Genomic DNA, 15,724 nt, shown 5'->3' on the forward strand with positions numbered 1-15,724 from the left:
ATTGCCTTGACCTGCTAATTCACTTGTGAAAGTAGACGGAGAACCAGAAATGTGTCTGAAAACTTTAGAAAATATCCAATTCTTAATGTGCATAGTATTAAATAAGAGGATCACTGCATAATCCTGCAAGTTTGAGTGGGTACGTGTACACTGTCATTTCCTGTGAGGTTACCAAAATGCATGAAACGTTGGAGAACTCCCACTAACAGAGACTGGGAATTGCTGTAGACTGTCTACATCTTAAATAAATCTCTGTTATTTCAAATAGTCAAGATAAAATAATTTTAAACAGTTATTTGGTTATTATCACATTGCATCAAAGAAACAGATTTTTTTTTTTTTTTTTACAGATAAGCCTAAGGAAGTAATTGTGGTAACTATTATTAGGCTAATCACCTATCTGGTACCTTCAATCAGAAGTGATTTCTCTCTACTTTTTAAGACTATCAAGTTGTTTTTTTTACAAAGACTTAGGCTGATGAGTCTGATTTATCTTTGAATCTTGATTTTAGAGAAAAAAAATGGCCCATTGTTCTGTTCTACATCTTTCACATTCAGACAATGAAATCAGCAGAGTAAGGCCATTCTTGCCAATCTTACGTTCAGATGTAGAAGACTGAAAAAATGATGTGACAACAGGCATCATTCTGATTGATCTTTATCTTCCTCATTAAGGTAACAGCAGTATAAGGTGCCTGACACAGTGAGGGTTACATATTTTAACTAATTTGCTGCTTTTTGATTTGATTTCTTGGAATCGTCTCATCTGTTTTTTGAACCTTGAAGTTGAGATGTTTTAAATTATATTTAAATTAACTTCATGTGAATAAGAAATCTAGTTATGCTTCTTTACACCTTCCAGATTGCCTTCTCACCTCTTTTAGCACATTCAAGATTTTCTAAGATACTTAAGAGTATCTTGTTCTTAATATAGAGTGGACAGTAATGTTTCTTAACATATACATATACAAAAATTTGTATTGTTGTTGGTGGTGCCTGAGACACTGAATAACATCATCAGAAAGCTTAAGTTTGATCTGTTGTCACAGGCTTCTAGTATACTTGTCCATAAGAATTACACCTTTGAAAATGAAATGTGACCAGCCATTTATTTGGTATTAAAAACAACGTTCACTTACCATTGAGAGTAACTGTGACAGGCATCCATGGATTAGTAGCTCATGTAGGTTAGTTTTCAAGAAACTATCAGAGTTATTCAATATGATGTTCATGCTGCTTTTTCATATAAACCCACACACACACACAAAAAAAAGGCCTTTTTTCCATTGACAAAGTACTTCCTCTTAAATGTCTTTTTTAATCCTCTAACTTCCTTCCTTTCAACACTATGAATATACATTGGGATTTTTTATTGTTTTGTTTGTTTTGAATTTTTATTTATGTTTTTCAAGTATACAATCATGTTTTTCTTTTTAAAGGAAAGCTAAGGAAGAACCTCAGAAGAGCTAGGAAGTATGAAATGCAATTCTGTTAAGAAGAGGATTGCATGACTTCCCGCAATACCTTAAATTCATCAAAGTTAGATTTCATCTTGGTTTATATAATGTTGTACATGTTTCATACAACCCTAATCTGAAATTAATTTTTTAATAGTTAACAGAAAATGAAAAATAACTTTGATAAAAGATACTACACATTTGCAAAAATACCAGACTGAATCTTTATGATTGATGTTATTGCCACAAAGAGTTAAGGATTTGACAATTATAAAATGTTGCTGTTCCTCTAACCAATTGCTAGAAGGTACATATTTTATGACTCTGTCATCTTTAATTTATTTCACAAATTGTACTAAGGCTTCTGCAAATAAGGTCAATGTTTCACAGCAAAAATTAGTTCTTTAGATAATTCCGAGGGTTATTATATTTTTAATTTCATCCTATGAGACATGTTAAAAATCACCTTTTATGACCTGAAGAATTACCTCACTATATATTATTTTTGTTGTCATTTTAATCATGATTATTCTTCAAGTCTTAATTTTGATTTAAATAATATTCCCCAACTGAATTTTGAGTTTGCATTAGTCATTTTCTATTGTATGTATTACAATTAGTCATGCTTTCAGTATTCATCAGAAAAGCATAATATTGTAACCACTACCAACTACGCTTTTTCTTTTAAAAAAAATACTTTCTTTGCTTGCAATGACACTGCTATACAAATTGGAAATGCTTCTCTACCCTGCATAGTGCTCAACTAGAAAATTAAGATGTACATTCCCAGTTCTAGGTATGTTTTCCCTTCACTGGGACCAATGCTGAAGTTTGTGGGGGTTTTATTTGTTATGATTTTTATTTTACTCTTTCTTTGTGTGACTATATGTAAAAAGGAGAATAATTAACTGCAGGACTAATGTAAGATATCAGAAACAGTTGTCTTCAAGACGTGAGGAGTCTGGTTCTCCTTTTATTTATGCTCGAGTTAATCATGAACAATTCAGCTGAAGTTGATGGAAAACGTTGGCAATTTGAAAAACTAGGTTGAATATGCAGTTGTGGGTAATATGAAGAGAGAACTCCATATAAATTCAGTGGAATTTTACCTTTAAAGTGGAAGAAATGTTTTTGAAAATGGAATTTTCTTTACAGCAACTTGAGCATTTTTATTTGAAAATCTTTTCCTAGTTTGGAAGTAATTGAAAACAAGATACTTCTGGCAGTCTCAGATGAGAAACACCATACCTGGTATTAATATCTGAGGTAATTTAATGTTTATTACTGGCCATTAAATCATAGTATACAGAAGATCAGATGTAAAGGAATAAAACAATTTTGGTATATAAAAGGAGAGAGAAATTATAAAAGCAGACAAAAGTTAGTTATGCAGTAAGAAGACAAAAAAAGAATCCAGCTTTTTTGATAAAGTTCTTTAGACAGAAAGGGAAAATTACTTATATTTACCTTCTGTAGCGTAATAATGCAAATTTCTTAAATCTGATCTTAATTTCCTCTTCTATTAATAGTTTTGCTCTGTGTAAGAACTATATGTGGTGATATGATTTAAATAAAAAATGCCACACAGAGAGTGGAGTGAGAGAAAAAAAGTGTGAGAAACAGTTCTTCAAACACCAAGGTGATTGAAGAAGGAGGGGGAGGAGGTGCCCCTCCCAGATTCCCAGAGCTGAGATTCCCAGGCAGGCTGTGAGAAAGGGTCATCGTGGTGCAGATATCCACACTGCAGCCCATGGTCTTTTCTGCCAAGTAGCAAATGATAGGATAAGAGGAAATGGCCTCAAGTTGTGTCAAGGAAGGTTCAGATTGGATATTAAGAAAAATTTATTCACAGAAAGGGTTATGAGACACTGGAATAGGCTGCCCAGGGAAGGGGTTGAGTCACCATCCCTGGAGGTATTTAAAAGATGTGCAGATTAGGTTCTTAGGGACATGGTTTAGTGCTAGAGTTAGGTTATGGTTGGACTTGATGATACCTCTTCCAACCAAAATGATTCTATGAGGTTCTTAGGGACATGGCTTAGAAGGTTGACTTGGCAATGCTAGGTTAATGGTTGGAATCAATGATCTTAAAGGTCTTTTCCAACCAAAACAATTTTATGATTCTATGGTTGTATCATACTCTAGTTTTAATTGTCAATACATCAAATCAGTTTTCCCCAAATTGAGTCTGTTTTTCCCATGTTGGTAATGGATGAGCAAGCTCCCTATCTTTACCTCAACCCATGATCTTTCCATCTTATTTTCTCCTCATGTCCCACTGAGGAAGGGGAGTGAGAGGGCAACTGGGTGGTCATCTGGGAGCGATCTAAGGTCATCCCATCAAATAGTGAACCCAACCACTGAAGCTCAATGGGCCAGGTATATGTGCAACTTCTGGTCAAAGAAAAACTGGCTCACAGCAGGCAGTGCTAGTGGGGAAGGGTGACTTATACCCTTATCAGAAATGTAATTCTACCTTTAAAAGGCTGGCTGAGTGTGTTATTTTCCTATTATGACCTTCGGCAGTAACTAGATTTTTAACTTTTATTTGGGCTAAGCTTGAGAATGAGTGGAGCTGAGGAACCTCCTTTTATAAATGCTTGAACTGAGATAGCTTACTGCAACATGCATGCAGCAGTGAGTGACACTGCTCTGATAATTCATTCTAGTAAGGGTTTTCTTTACTCTAAACTGTGTGTCATAAGCACACTGAATTTAATTGGAAAAGTTCCAGTTCATGTTTCTAAGCATTCATTTCATCTTTCCCTATCAATGTCTGTAGCGAAGCTGAGACTCTTGATGCTATAAATCAATTGTGCATTGATTCTTGAGCCAGTTAACTGATAAGCTGATTTTTCAGCCAATGACCACAGTTGCATATCTCTTTTTTATATGCTGCAACCCAGGAAAATGTTTGTCCTGAAGTATTAGCTAAAGCTGTGTGTCACCTAGTCAAAGACATTAATTGAGCTACATTGAGCCACAAATAAGCTAAATAATAGTATTAAAAGTGAAAAGTGTCAAGTTATCTGCAATTAAAAAATAAAGGTTATCATTGAAATATTTATAAGCACATTTTATATGTTTTAACCAATTTTATATCTAGGTTCATATGGCCAATATAAGTAGATTACATGTTTTTATGCATTTTGGGTTTTTAGGTACTTTTATAGTTGATCAACTTGCTGTTCAGTGTTTTAAGAAATTCTGTGTGTGAAATTTTTCTGACACAAAATGGAACTTCTCTCCTTCCTTGATTTTTATTAATATATATTGCATTAGTATCTGTATGGGTAAGGACTAGATGGGAAAATTAGTCATATACAACCAAGGTCAATCCACCCCAACCATTCTCACTTGAATCACGTATGTTAGTATACAAACTGGAAAATGAAAAGTGTTGGTACAGCTTCATATCTTTTTAAAAACATTGGTGTTTGAGCCTAACCATGTTTAATGGGCAACTTTGCTTTAGAATATATTTTTGTAGGCTGTGCCCATCATAATAATAGCCAGATGTTGACAACAGGCAGCCTTCTGTCTACTGTCAAAATCCTATCTGAATGCATGTCTACGTAGAAACTATCTCACACTTTTAAAATTATTTTATTCATTGCACATACTGAATATGTATGTGTTTAAAGATTAGTATTTGACAGACTAGGAAGCTAAGGTACTGTATTTGTTTTCTTTGTTTTAGCAGGAATTTGCACTGTGGATTTTCTAATCAGACACCAAACTCGTTCTTTGACTTGATAAGAGTACTACTGGACATTGTGAAAGGTAATTCAACTTCACCTTATTGCTACCAGTGACTGTGAAAAATTAAAGTCATGAATTTCCCAGATTAAATTAATGTAAGCAAAAATCTTGCCTTTCGTATTGACATCTGTAGCATTGTAAACCATGTCTGTCAAAGGAAGCAAGAAGACAGCACGTTATCTGTTTATTTTTAATTTAGCATCATAGTGATTTAGTCTTAAACAAAACACACATTTGTATACGCATTGAGTCTGATATAAGCTATATATTGTTTTATGGATATTTTAAATTAATGGTTTGTGATTGTTTTAAAAGGGTTGTTTTAAAAGACAGGCCTACCTATTAGTATGCACATTTTCAGTGGTTCCCACCATAAATGAATCTTTCTTATATTTATATTGTAACTGATATTTTAAAATTTATTAGTTTTATTAAATTTCAGAGAGTATGTAAAAGTTCTAAGTCTTTTTTAAGTTTGTGGGGTTTTTTTTTGTTTGTTTGTTATTTTTTTCCAAAAGCAATAACAGTTATGCTGATAAATTTGCTGAGATGTGGGCTCTCATCTCATTGTCTAGCACTCAATAAACTTCTCTGTGTTTGGCAGCTTCTCCCCATGAAACAGCCTCATTTTATAGCACTGTGGTTATGTTCTTGACCTCTGCCATGGCTACAACCCTGGGGCATTTGAGCTGTCAGATAAAAAAGCAGAAAGAGAAAGAGTGGGGTGAAAGTTGTAGAAGGCAAAAAGCTTTGTAATGTGCTGATGAATTTCCTGCTATCAGATAGTTTTCACTTCACCTCCTTTGCCGGCACATTTCCTTAAATAATAGGGAGACTTTTCCCGCTAAGGGACAATAGAGGCTGTTTGCCTAATGACAACTTGCAGAAACAGCCTGCCATGTGTCTTTATCTTTTAAAGTGAGGTGAAACAAGCTTGCCTGGCCACAGATAAGTGGCTAAGAAGCAGTCTTATTCAGATATACCTGTCAACAATATATCTGGGTTTTTTTGTATTCATATATACTGTTCTATGTGCAGTAGAGCATTAAACTGCTTTGCACTAGTAGCAGGCCACATTCAGGGGTTGTCATCACCATGCTACGGGATGGAACATGCTTGATTCATACTGGCTGTTTCTATCACCATTTTGGCAGTTGAAATATCCATCTAATTAAAGATTTTACACTAGATTTTTTTTTTTCTGGGAAAGTTCATTATTATTTAATATAATACAGATAATTACCATTCTGTGGTGAGTTTATAGCTTCTAAAAGAGCAAATGAATGGCTGCTGTTTGTTGTGTCAAGATTCATAATGAGTCTTTTAATTTCTGTTAGTAAAGATTTTTGTTGTAATTACTGTATGTTAAAGACATTAAATTTCTTAGTTTGTCACTACATTCTCTTTTGGGAGTCAGAGGACAATGCTGTTGGACAACAGAGATGAATCTCAGGTTTATTTTTGTCAAGGTTTATTTAAGTATAAGACTGTCTTATAATCTTCCTGATTCCCTGATCCTATATAAGCATACAATTTTAAAATAATGCATTTTTTTTTCTAAAATTCTATTAACATGTTTGCAATGGATAAAGGACACATTAACTGAAACTATATTTTTGTTGGAACTTGATTTCTTTCTCCTAGTGCAAGAATTAGAAAGATGTTTTGGTATATTTTGCTGCCATTTCCCAACTTGGAATATGAATGCAAAAAGGATATGTAAACTATAACTTAGAAGCAATATTTCTAATATATATATATATATATATATATATATATATATATATATATATATATATATAATTCGCAATATTTACAGCTTGAAAATATGTCCAGAAATCAATTCATTATTTTCAGTTGAGAAGTGGATGTTCTATACTGGAATGAAGCATACACCAAATGCAACTACTTTCTTTCCACTTTACAAGAACAGCTTATTTTAGACCAAATGGAAAAAATTACACTGTGTGGATTAAAAATTATTCCTATCTCTCTATCCCCACCACTTCCACTACTAAATGATATTTTTATGATACTAGTATTTACTAAGGCTTTATGAAAGACAGCATATTTGGAAATTAAATTATCTTCAACCTCATGTTTAATAAGCAGTGGTGACAAATACAGTACATACATTTATAAGCATTTGTAGAGACATAATTCTTAAAATTCTTCTTACACTTAAAAACTCATAGTTCTTCTTTTTCAAGGACACAAAACTAAAACTTAAGTCTAGTTAAACACTATTGCAAGTCAATAATGAGCTTCAAATATTGAACAGAAAAGAACATCAAATGAAAACCCAACATTTTTCTTCCTATAGAAACAAAATATTCTGTGTGAGTTGACTTTTGAGCATGTAATGACAAAGATGTTAAACTTGCTGAATACTAAAAAAATCTGTACCTATTAATTCATAAAATATTTTTCCTCTTTTCATTAAAATATTTTAATAAAACATTCTTATGTACATTTTTAATTTGAGAAGTGTCACGTAAATGCCATGGGTGTTCTTTCAATGCTTCTGTCATTCATTTAATGTTTTTTTAAATTCTTAGTTAAATGTTCTTATCTCAGTTGTGTTCATTTCTAGGTGATGTATGGAAAGCAAAAGAAAATTAAGCACAAGACAAAGAAAGTTAATCTGTTGTGACTATATTACTACTTAAGGAATAAAAAGGTTCATAATTTTCTTAGCTCTTTAGAACATGAGTAGTAGTCTGAGAAATTACAGATTTGAAAGCTAGTTGTAGAAATTCATGCTTCACTGATTGATTTCCATTTTCTTCTTGTAGTCCATAAGCTGTCAGAAAGAAGATGGGTTGTCTGGTAATTCAAGAGCAATACTTTTTTAATTTTTTTTTTTTTAATATATTTTCTTAAGTCTGGTATTTTCATTTTTATTTAAAGGAGAGAAAGAGATGAAGGTACAAACCTACTGCTGAATGAAGTAGAATTCCTCCTCTGTAATTCCATGTTTAAAAACAGATTTACTTTTGTCATTTCTGAAGTGCTCCTATTTTGTTGGTCTCTGGTGGCAAGTCCATGTATATCCTGCTGTAAAGCTTCTTCACTATTCTTTAACATACCTGGCTATTTTTTGTAAACGTAAAAAAATACTGGTTTAATTAAATGTGAAACCAAAATAGTCAGCCAATAAACAGTATTAAATATTTAAAGGCAAAAAAAGTGTCACTGCTCTATCATAGCAGAATATAACTAGAAATTGTCATGTAATATGTTGATATTTTGGTAGAAGCCTAAAGTAAATCCCTTGTCATGATAAGAGAAATGAGAGGCAATCTGTATACCCAAATGAGGTTTATTTACACATTTAGACTGAAAGTCTCCTCCACGCTGACTGGAAAGAGAGGAACCAGTAGTCAGGATCTGTGATGAAACATTTTATTCCATTCATACTTAAACATCCTGAGGTTACTTGTGGGGTTGCAATAATATGAAGGTCTTTGTATCTTCCTAGAGAAGTCATGTAGTCACAGGACAAAGATTTGCCATATAAATGTTTTCTACAAGTTTGTTTGTTTGTTTGTGGTTTTTGTAGTGGTTGTTTTGTTTTGTTTTGTTTTTTGATTGGTTGGTTTATTTGTTGTTTTTTTGGTTTCTTGTGTTTGTTCTCAGTTGTTTTTTGTTTTGTTTTATAATCCACTTGCCATTGTAAAAATACAACTGAATATTGTAATTTAATTTTAGTAGAACTTGCAAGAATCTGTGGCTTTCTGAGAATCCAGTGGCATTCTTACTCACTGATTTAAACACTATGTCTGATTTACAAATATTCATCATTCCTTTGTAAAACTTTATATAGATTTTGGTTATCTGGAAATCTACAAGAATCTGATGAAAGGTTTTCTGAAAATCAGAAGTTTGTGCTTAATTTAAGATACTAAATTTATCGCACTTCAATTCTTTCATTAGTCCTTCAGTTTTCTTCCTGTCCTATTTCCCATCCTTTTTCTGTGCTATAACTGAATCAGATGTTTTTGTTTTTGTTTTTCAAAAAACAAAGAGACAAAAGATAAAGGTCATGCTCACTAGCACTCATGAATGTGACAAACCTTTCTGCTATGGTCAGTGTATTGCTGACTTAATTCAGCAGTCTGTCAGAAACCTAGCAGTCTCTCATGCCATTCACCTTAATGGCTTCATTGACTGAAGTTGTTATGCTGCAGTGATTTTTTTTTTTCTTTAATTTTAACAGTTTTATTCAGTTTTTGGCTTTTCTAGAACTGTGGCCATTGTTTGCAACTGTAAGAAAAATCTTATTTATGGAATGGGACTCTCACTATCCCATATCAATTATATATAGGCTAAGTGCTTTATGAGATTTATAGCTTAGCACCCCACAAGACTGATCCTTCAAGTGTAAAAGTACTGTTCCAGTAATACACAGGACATTATAAATATGAGAAAAGCAGAGACATTTCACTAGATCCATTTTTTCTTTAAATGCACAGTGACACTATTACACTGGCTAATTGGTTTGTGCAGCATTATTTCAGCATAAAATAACAGACATAAAGCTTCTGTGAACTGTGACTTTTATATCGTCCTGCTAGCTGCAAATAAGATTGCTGACCATAAAATGCCTTTTCTGTAACAAGTATCACTGCTGTATCCTATAAGATATAATTACAAATTGACTATTTCAGCTTTATACAAAGCCTTGGAGACCAGGGTATTAGCATGGCAATAAAGGCAGCTTAAAAAAATATTGCATTGTCAGATGTGCATAAATCATGAGTCCGATAGGTAAAAGCTGGATTTTGTAGGCCATTGTTGGTTTGACATTTTATTCTCTATACCTGCCTAAATAAGGATTACTACATTCAGCATCTGAGAGCACATTGATCATATTTTTTTTATAAGCTTCCTGAAACTTGGGAGAAAATTAGAAAGTCTGGGCCTAAGGTGAAAACTGCAGAAAATGCCTGTGCCCGAATTCATTAATTATTAACTTTTATAGATATTCTTAATGCAAACAGCACAGTACAATGCACATCACTAGCTGACAGGCTATGGATTTGTTGTAGACAGATAGTAAAAATAAAGCCCAAAAGTTACACTTGCTGACTCTTAGAAGAGAACTTACATCCAGGAAAAAAAAAAAAATCCAAGTCTAATGGACTACTGTGAATACCAGAATTATGTTTAATAATGTACATATATCTCAACTGAGTACTGTCTTCCGTATGACTTATGGCCATGAAGTTGTCTTTAAAATACATAATTTAGTGACTACTTATTCTATGACTGCCTCTGAGTTGAGCTAATATATTTATTTTCTATTGCAGTATGGTTAACAAAATGTCTTTTTATTTGTTTGAAGTTTACATTGTAAAAATAGTTTGAATCATATGTATAACTATTGTATAACATGTGGGTAAATTACTGAATCATTTAACTGAATTTTAACTATGTGCCACTGTAAAAACTACTTCATTCTAATACTTCTCTATGCCAATCTAACCCCAGAAATCTTCTTTTAGAAAACTCTTAAGATTTTTATAAAACTCCATCTCTTGTCTGAGACACTGGTTACATCTCAGAGTCCAGAATAACTGATTTAAAACTGCAGTAAAGTCTATTAAAGCAAACTGGAAATGTAACTTTCCTAACAAGTGCAGTGTTAAACAGGAGCAGGGTTTCACTGCTGTCACATATTTCTATTGAAGGAAATTTTCACTCTTATTAGAAAGGAAGATGGAAAAAAAAGAGATATTTTGAACATGCACAAGATCTGTTAAACCATATCCTTTGATAAAATTAATCTTAACAGACCTGATACCAGCCCCAGAAATCATATGAAAGTAGTTTGGAATCAGAACAGGGGGGCTGGCTTTTAAGCACCAGAGGTACTTGAAAATTCTCTCTACAGTTGGGAATGTGCAAATTAATTTCTCATCAATGAGCATCCATGGTTGTGATGTTTGGAACAGGTATTAATAACTGTGGATCTCTTGGCTTCTTGTTTTAACCTTCTCATTACACTCCTCTCTCCATGTCTGAGAAGTGCAAAAGGGACAAAGTAATAAACACATTCCTTTCTAAACTCATGTTATAGAAAGCTGGTTCATAGATGGGATACATAGTCTGATTGGTTTCTTTTTAAAGATGATATTTTCGATAATCTCAACATAAGCAGTAGTGGTGGATTTTTTTAAATTTTCCAATGAAGTGTTCTCTGTAGGAGACCAGATACCATCAATTCTCTCGCAAATGATTAAACATTTGAAAAAAAGCTCTTTTATTATTTCACAGGATAAGCAGAATTGTCAGTCTTTTTTAGTGCTTCTTGAAGTACATTTGCTAGTCATAATGCAAACTAAGAGGAAAGATTAAGTTTTGTTGAAGTCTGTGGGAAATTAGTTTTTAATGTCATGATGTCTGAATTTCACCGTAAATGTTTACATTCACATTATGACTTAGATAGATAGATAGATAGATAGATAGATAGATAGATAGATAGATAAGGTGAAAGGGAATTTGAGTTTAAGTTCCTTTTCCTTTTGACTCCACACACTCATCCTATGGAAGTATTTAGTAACTGACACTGCCAGTGCAATATGAGCTGAGATTTCTTTCTTTAGTTCAATTAAATTAAATAGTTGTAGATACATCAGAAAAATATCTTTGTGTTTTCACTTTGAATTTGGTACAGGGTATAAGGTTTTTCTTTTTTTTTGTTTTAGAAACTGTGTAAATGTTTAGATTGGGCATCAGCCTCTCTAATATGGGAAGATCACCTGTTAAAGCTTATCCTAAAAGGGTAATAGTTCAGAAGCATATGAAGACATAGTATCAAAGATTCTACTGGAAAGTTTTGTGTTTTAAAATATAGTAAAAATGCCATTTTCATTGCAGCTGTTGGTATTGTTTTCCCCTTTAATAGCAATTTGTACATTCTTGATGAACATGCAAGGAGGGATTTCCAAGAGAAATGTGATTTAAAATCAAGAAAATAGTATTGCACATTAGGGTATTGCTTTTAAGTTATATTCATTCAAAGCATAAAATAGGGTTCCCTGTAATAAGTAGTTCATAAATGTATTGCTTAGTCTTTTAAAGCAGACTATTTCAATATTTGAAATACTCATCAGGGAACAATTCTGCACTGATGGAACAAATGCCATAACAATCTTTTAGGTCTTTTCCTTCTCTCTTTTCTTAGATAACACGAGTCAATACCAGTTTATCTTTCTCAGTTACACAGGCAAAGACATTTCAGGCATGTAGGAATACTTTGAATAGAATCACAGGAAACTGTGAAGCTGAAGTTTGTCACTTTTCTGCAAGTTTCAAGGAGAAAAATATTCTGCCACTTCCACAAACTTAAATTTCTCTCAACACATCTGTGTTGAGTTTTGTGGTGTATGAGTTTCAGTGATGATCTTGAATTGTATACCAGAATATATTTGCCAAGGCAATGTACACATTTATTCAAATTGCAAATAGTAAGAAAACCAGTTTTTTTGGACTAGATGATCTTTTGAGGTCTCTTCCAATCCCAAACATACTGTGATACTGTGATACTGTGATTGTAACTGCAACACAGTAACTACTAAGGACTGTTAGCCAATTAACAATAGCTATAGTAAGATAAGTCCTTTGCACACATCTGCAGATAGAGCAATCCAAATTTCATGGTTTTCCGTTGATTAATTTTACTCTTACATAGGCCTATATAAAAAATGCAGCAGTCAAATGTTCTCTTTAGTTAACTTCAACAAACAATCAGACTGTGAAACACTCAAAACAGCAATGGGCAAGATAAAAGACTTGACTGCCCCAACATCTTGTGTTAGACAGTGGGCAATTATGGATGCAAGAATAAATTAATACTTTACTCAGTTTAACCTCACAGCTTCTGACATCCTGTAGCTTAGGACTTTCTGAACTGGAGTTTGTCTCCACATCCTTGTGTTAGATACTACTTAATAACTGCAACAGCAGTTATGTCTGCACAGCATGTTGCCAATAAGTTTTACAAATCATTTGCAATTAATTTTACAATTCATAGGGCAAAAGCCTTACTTGCAGTTAAATTCAAGAATTCTTCCTAAATATTTTTTTAATTATTATTCTTGGGTTCTATGTTGTGTGAAACAGTGAACAACACTTTTTCTCACCTTCTCTGCATTATTCATGTCTCTCTATAATGCAGCCATATATTTTCCTCTAATCATTTATTTTTTTCCAAATGAATTATCCCAGATGATTTAATCTCTCCTCATATGCAAGTCTTTCATACTTCATTTTCACTTGTACTTTTTCCTTTGTGAAAAACTGAAATATGTTCAACATTCAAAATACATATGAATTAACACATTTATGAAATATCACAGTAATGTTTTATGATTTTGTTTTGTATTTTTTCCCTCTTTTTCAGAACCTTACAATTTTGACTACTTCAAAGAACCACTATTTTCATAAAATCAACTGCAATGTATCGAATGTTTTCCTAATGTGTTAGTCTAGAACCGTTGCTATACGTATACATATTAATATATACACTTGCCTGACTTTTTTCCATAATTTTTGCTTTATGCTGATAATACTGACTTTCTCCTTTCATTTTATAGTCCAGTTACTTAGTGTCATAAAACATTTCTACAACTCTTTTCTGTCAACTTTAATTTCGACTATTCTGAATAACTTTTATATCATCCTATATTCTTTCATTGTTTAATACCTTTTCCAGATATTCCGTCTATAAATTACTTAAAAATACAGACTCCCTCACATGTCACCAAGGGATTTCTCCAGTAACCTTCCATTGTTAAAGCAACCATTTATTTCTGTTCTTGGTTTGTTGTTGTTTAACCAGCTGCTAACTGTGCAAAATGGTAGCACATGCTTAGTATGTTAGCTTTAACTTTATAATATTTCTATTTCAATTAGGCAACTATATTACTTATTAGAAGAGCATCTACATAAATTGGGCTAAAATGTTATTCCAAAAATGTGTTTATTGACACCTTTAACTTACATATCCACTCACTATATTAATAACTTGTAGACACAGTTACCATCTTTGCTTATCAAAATATATAAATACATCACTATTTATCTAGATATTTCAGCAATTTTAAAACACAATATTCTGAGATAAATTTTACCTGTCTTGGGTGACAAAACAGTGAGCTAATGAATATGCTGTCAATTCCAAATTTCAGGGTCTTTCAAAGTGAGCCTCTTGTAAAGAGGAGTATGTCCTGGATTGTATTGAGTGTGAAAGTAGTGTAATCCCCAAATATATTTTCACACCTGAAGTTTGCAAGTGACTAGAAATCAATTTCAAATAGAAATGAACCCATTTATTGTAGTTAGTTTTAAAATTATAAAAATGAAGGATTTTGCTTTCCACCTCCCTGATATAAGAAGTTTACAGTCAGTAAATACACTCACACATATAACCAATAATTTCAGATTCAACCTAGTAGTTTTTTTCATTTCTTATTTAAGTAGGTGTTGGGGTTTTGTTTGTTTGTTTGTTTTGTTTTGTGCATTGTAAATATTGTTTCCTAATTTACTAAAATCAGCTAAAAGTACATACCACTGTTGTACTTGGAGGTAACTTCATTTTTTGGTATCATGTTTACACATTGACTTTATGATCCATAATTAGAGATCATTAGTATAATTTGCATATATGTATGTACCAGTTCATAGAGGTGACAAAAAACATGATCCATTAAAAAGTTCATATAATGCTGTAGGAACCCTAAAAGAAAACTTAGAAAAAATAATTCAAAAACATATATTCATTTGATAGTGCAAGCCCTGCATGAAAGCTAAACAAATACTGAAAATCATTAGTATGCAAATTCTATACTATGCCTGTTGGCAAACCAGTGAAATACGTAGTTTTGCCCTATCTGTCATCATCACTGATAACATTACCTTCTCCAGGGACTCATTTGCAGTACAGGCACTGCAGATATCTGTGTAGATTACTAAAATTAGCAACAGTATTTCTGACATGGAACATACTGCTTGACAATGCAAAATGCCACAAGGAATAATCCAAACAATACAGGGAGGAAGCATTACATTAATGTATGGATGATGTGAACTACTAATATATTTTAATCTATGTATTTTTTAATAGGATGCTATAGGAACATTCTGTTTAAATATATAAATAAGGGCAAATACATTCTTTTGCTATTCCATCTAGTATGAAAATTGCCTGTTGATATAGGGTAATAAGCAAATATACTGAAGAGAGGAATCACACTGCTTGTGAGTTAGATGACACTTGCTAGAATTCTGTGTTATTCTAACACATAGAATAACTGGTCTTATGTGCTTAACTGTATGTATATGGTCAGTAAAAATCAATTGATCGTCCTGCTGCTGTGATTATGGATATAGGCATGGACTTCTATGCATCTTCTTCTCAGGCTGCTGCAAGTGTGGTCTTCTAAAAGTGACTGTGCTTGGTCACTATGTGTGCTCAAAGGAATTTTATTTCAGCATTGAGC

This window comes from Streptopelia decaocto (assembly GCF_964273445.1).
Source record: "Streptopelia decaocto genome assembly, chromosome: 1".
NCBI lineage: Eukaryota > Metazoa > Chordata > Aves > Columbiformes > Columbidae > Streptopelia > Streptopelia decaocto.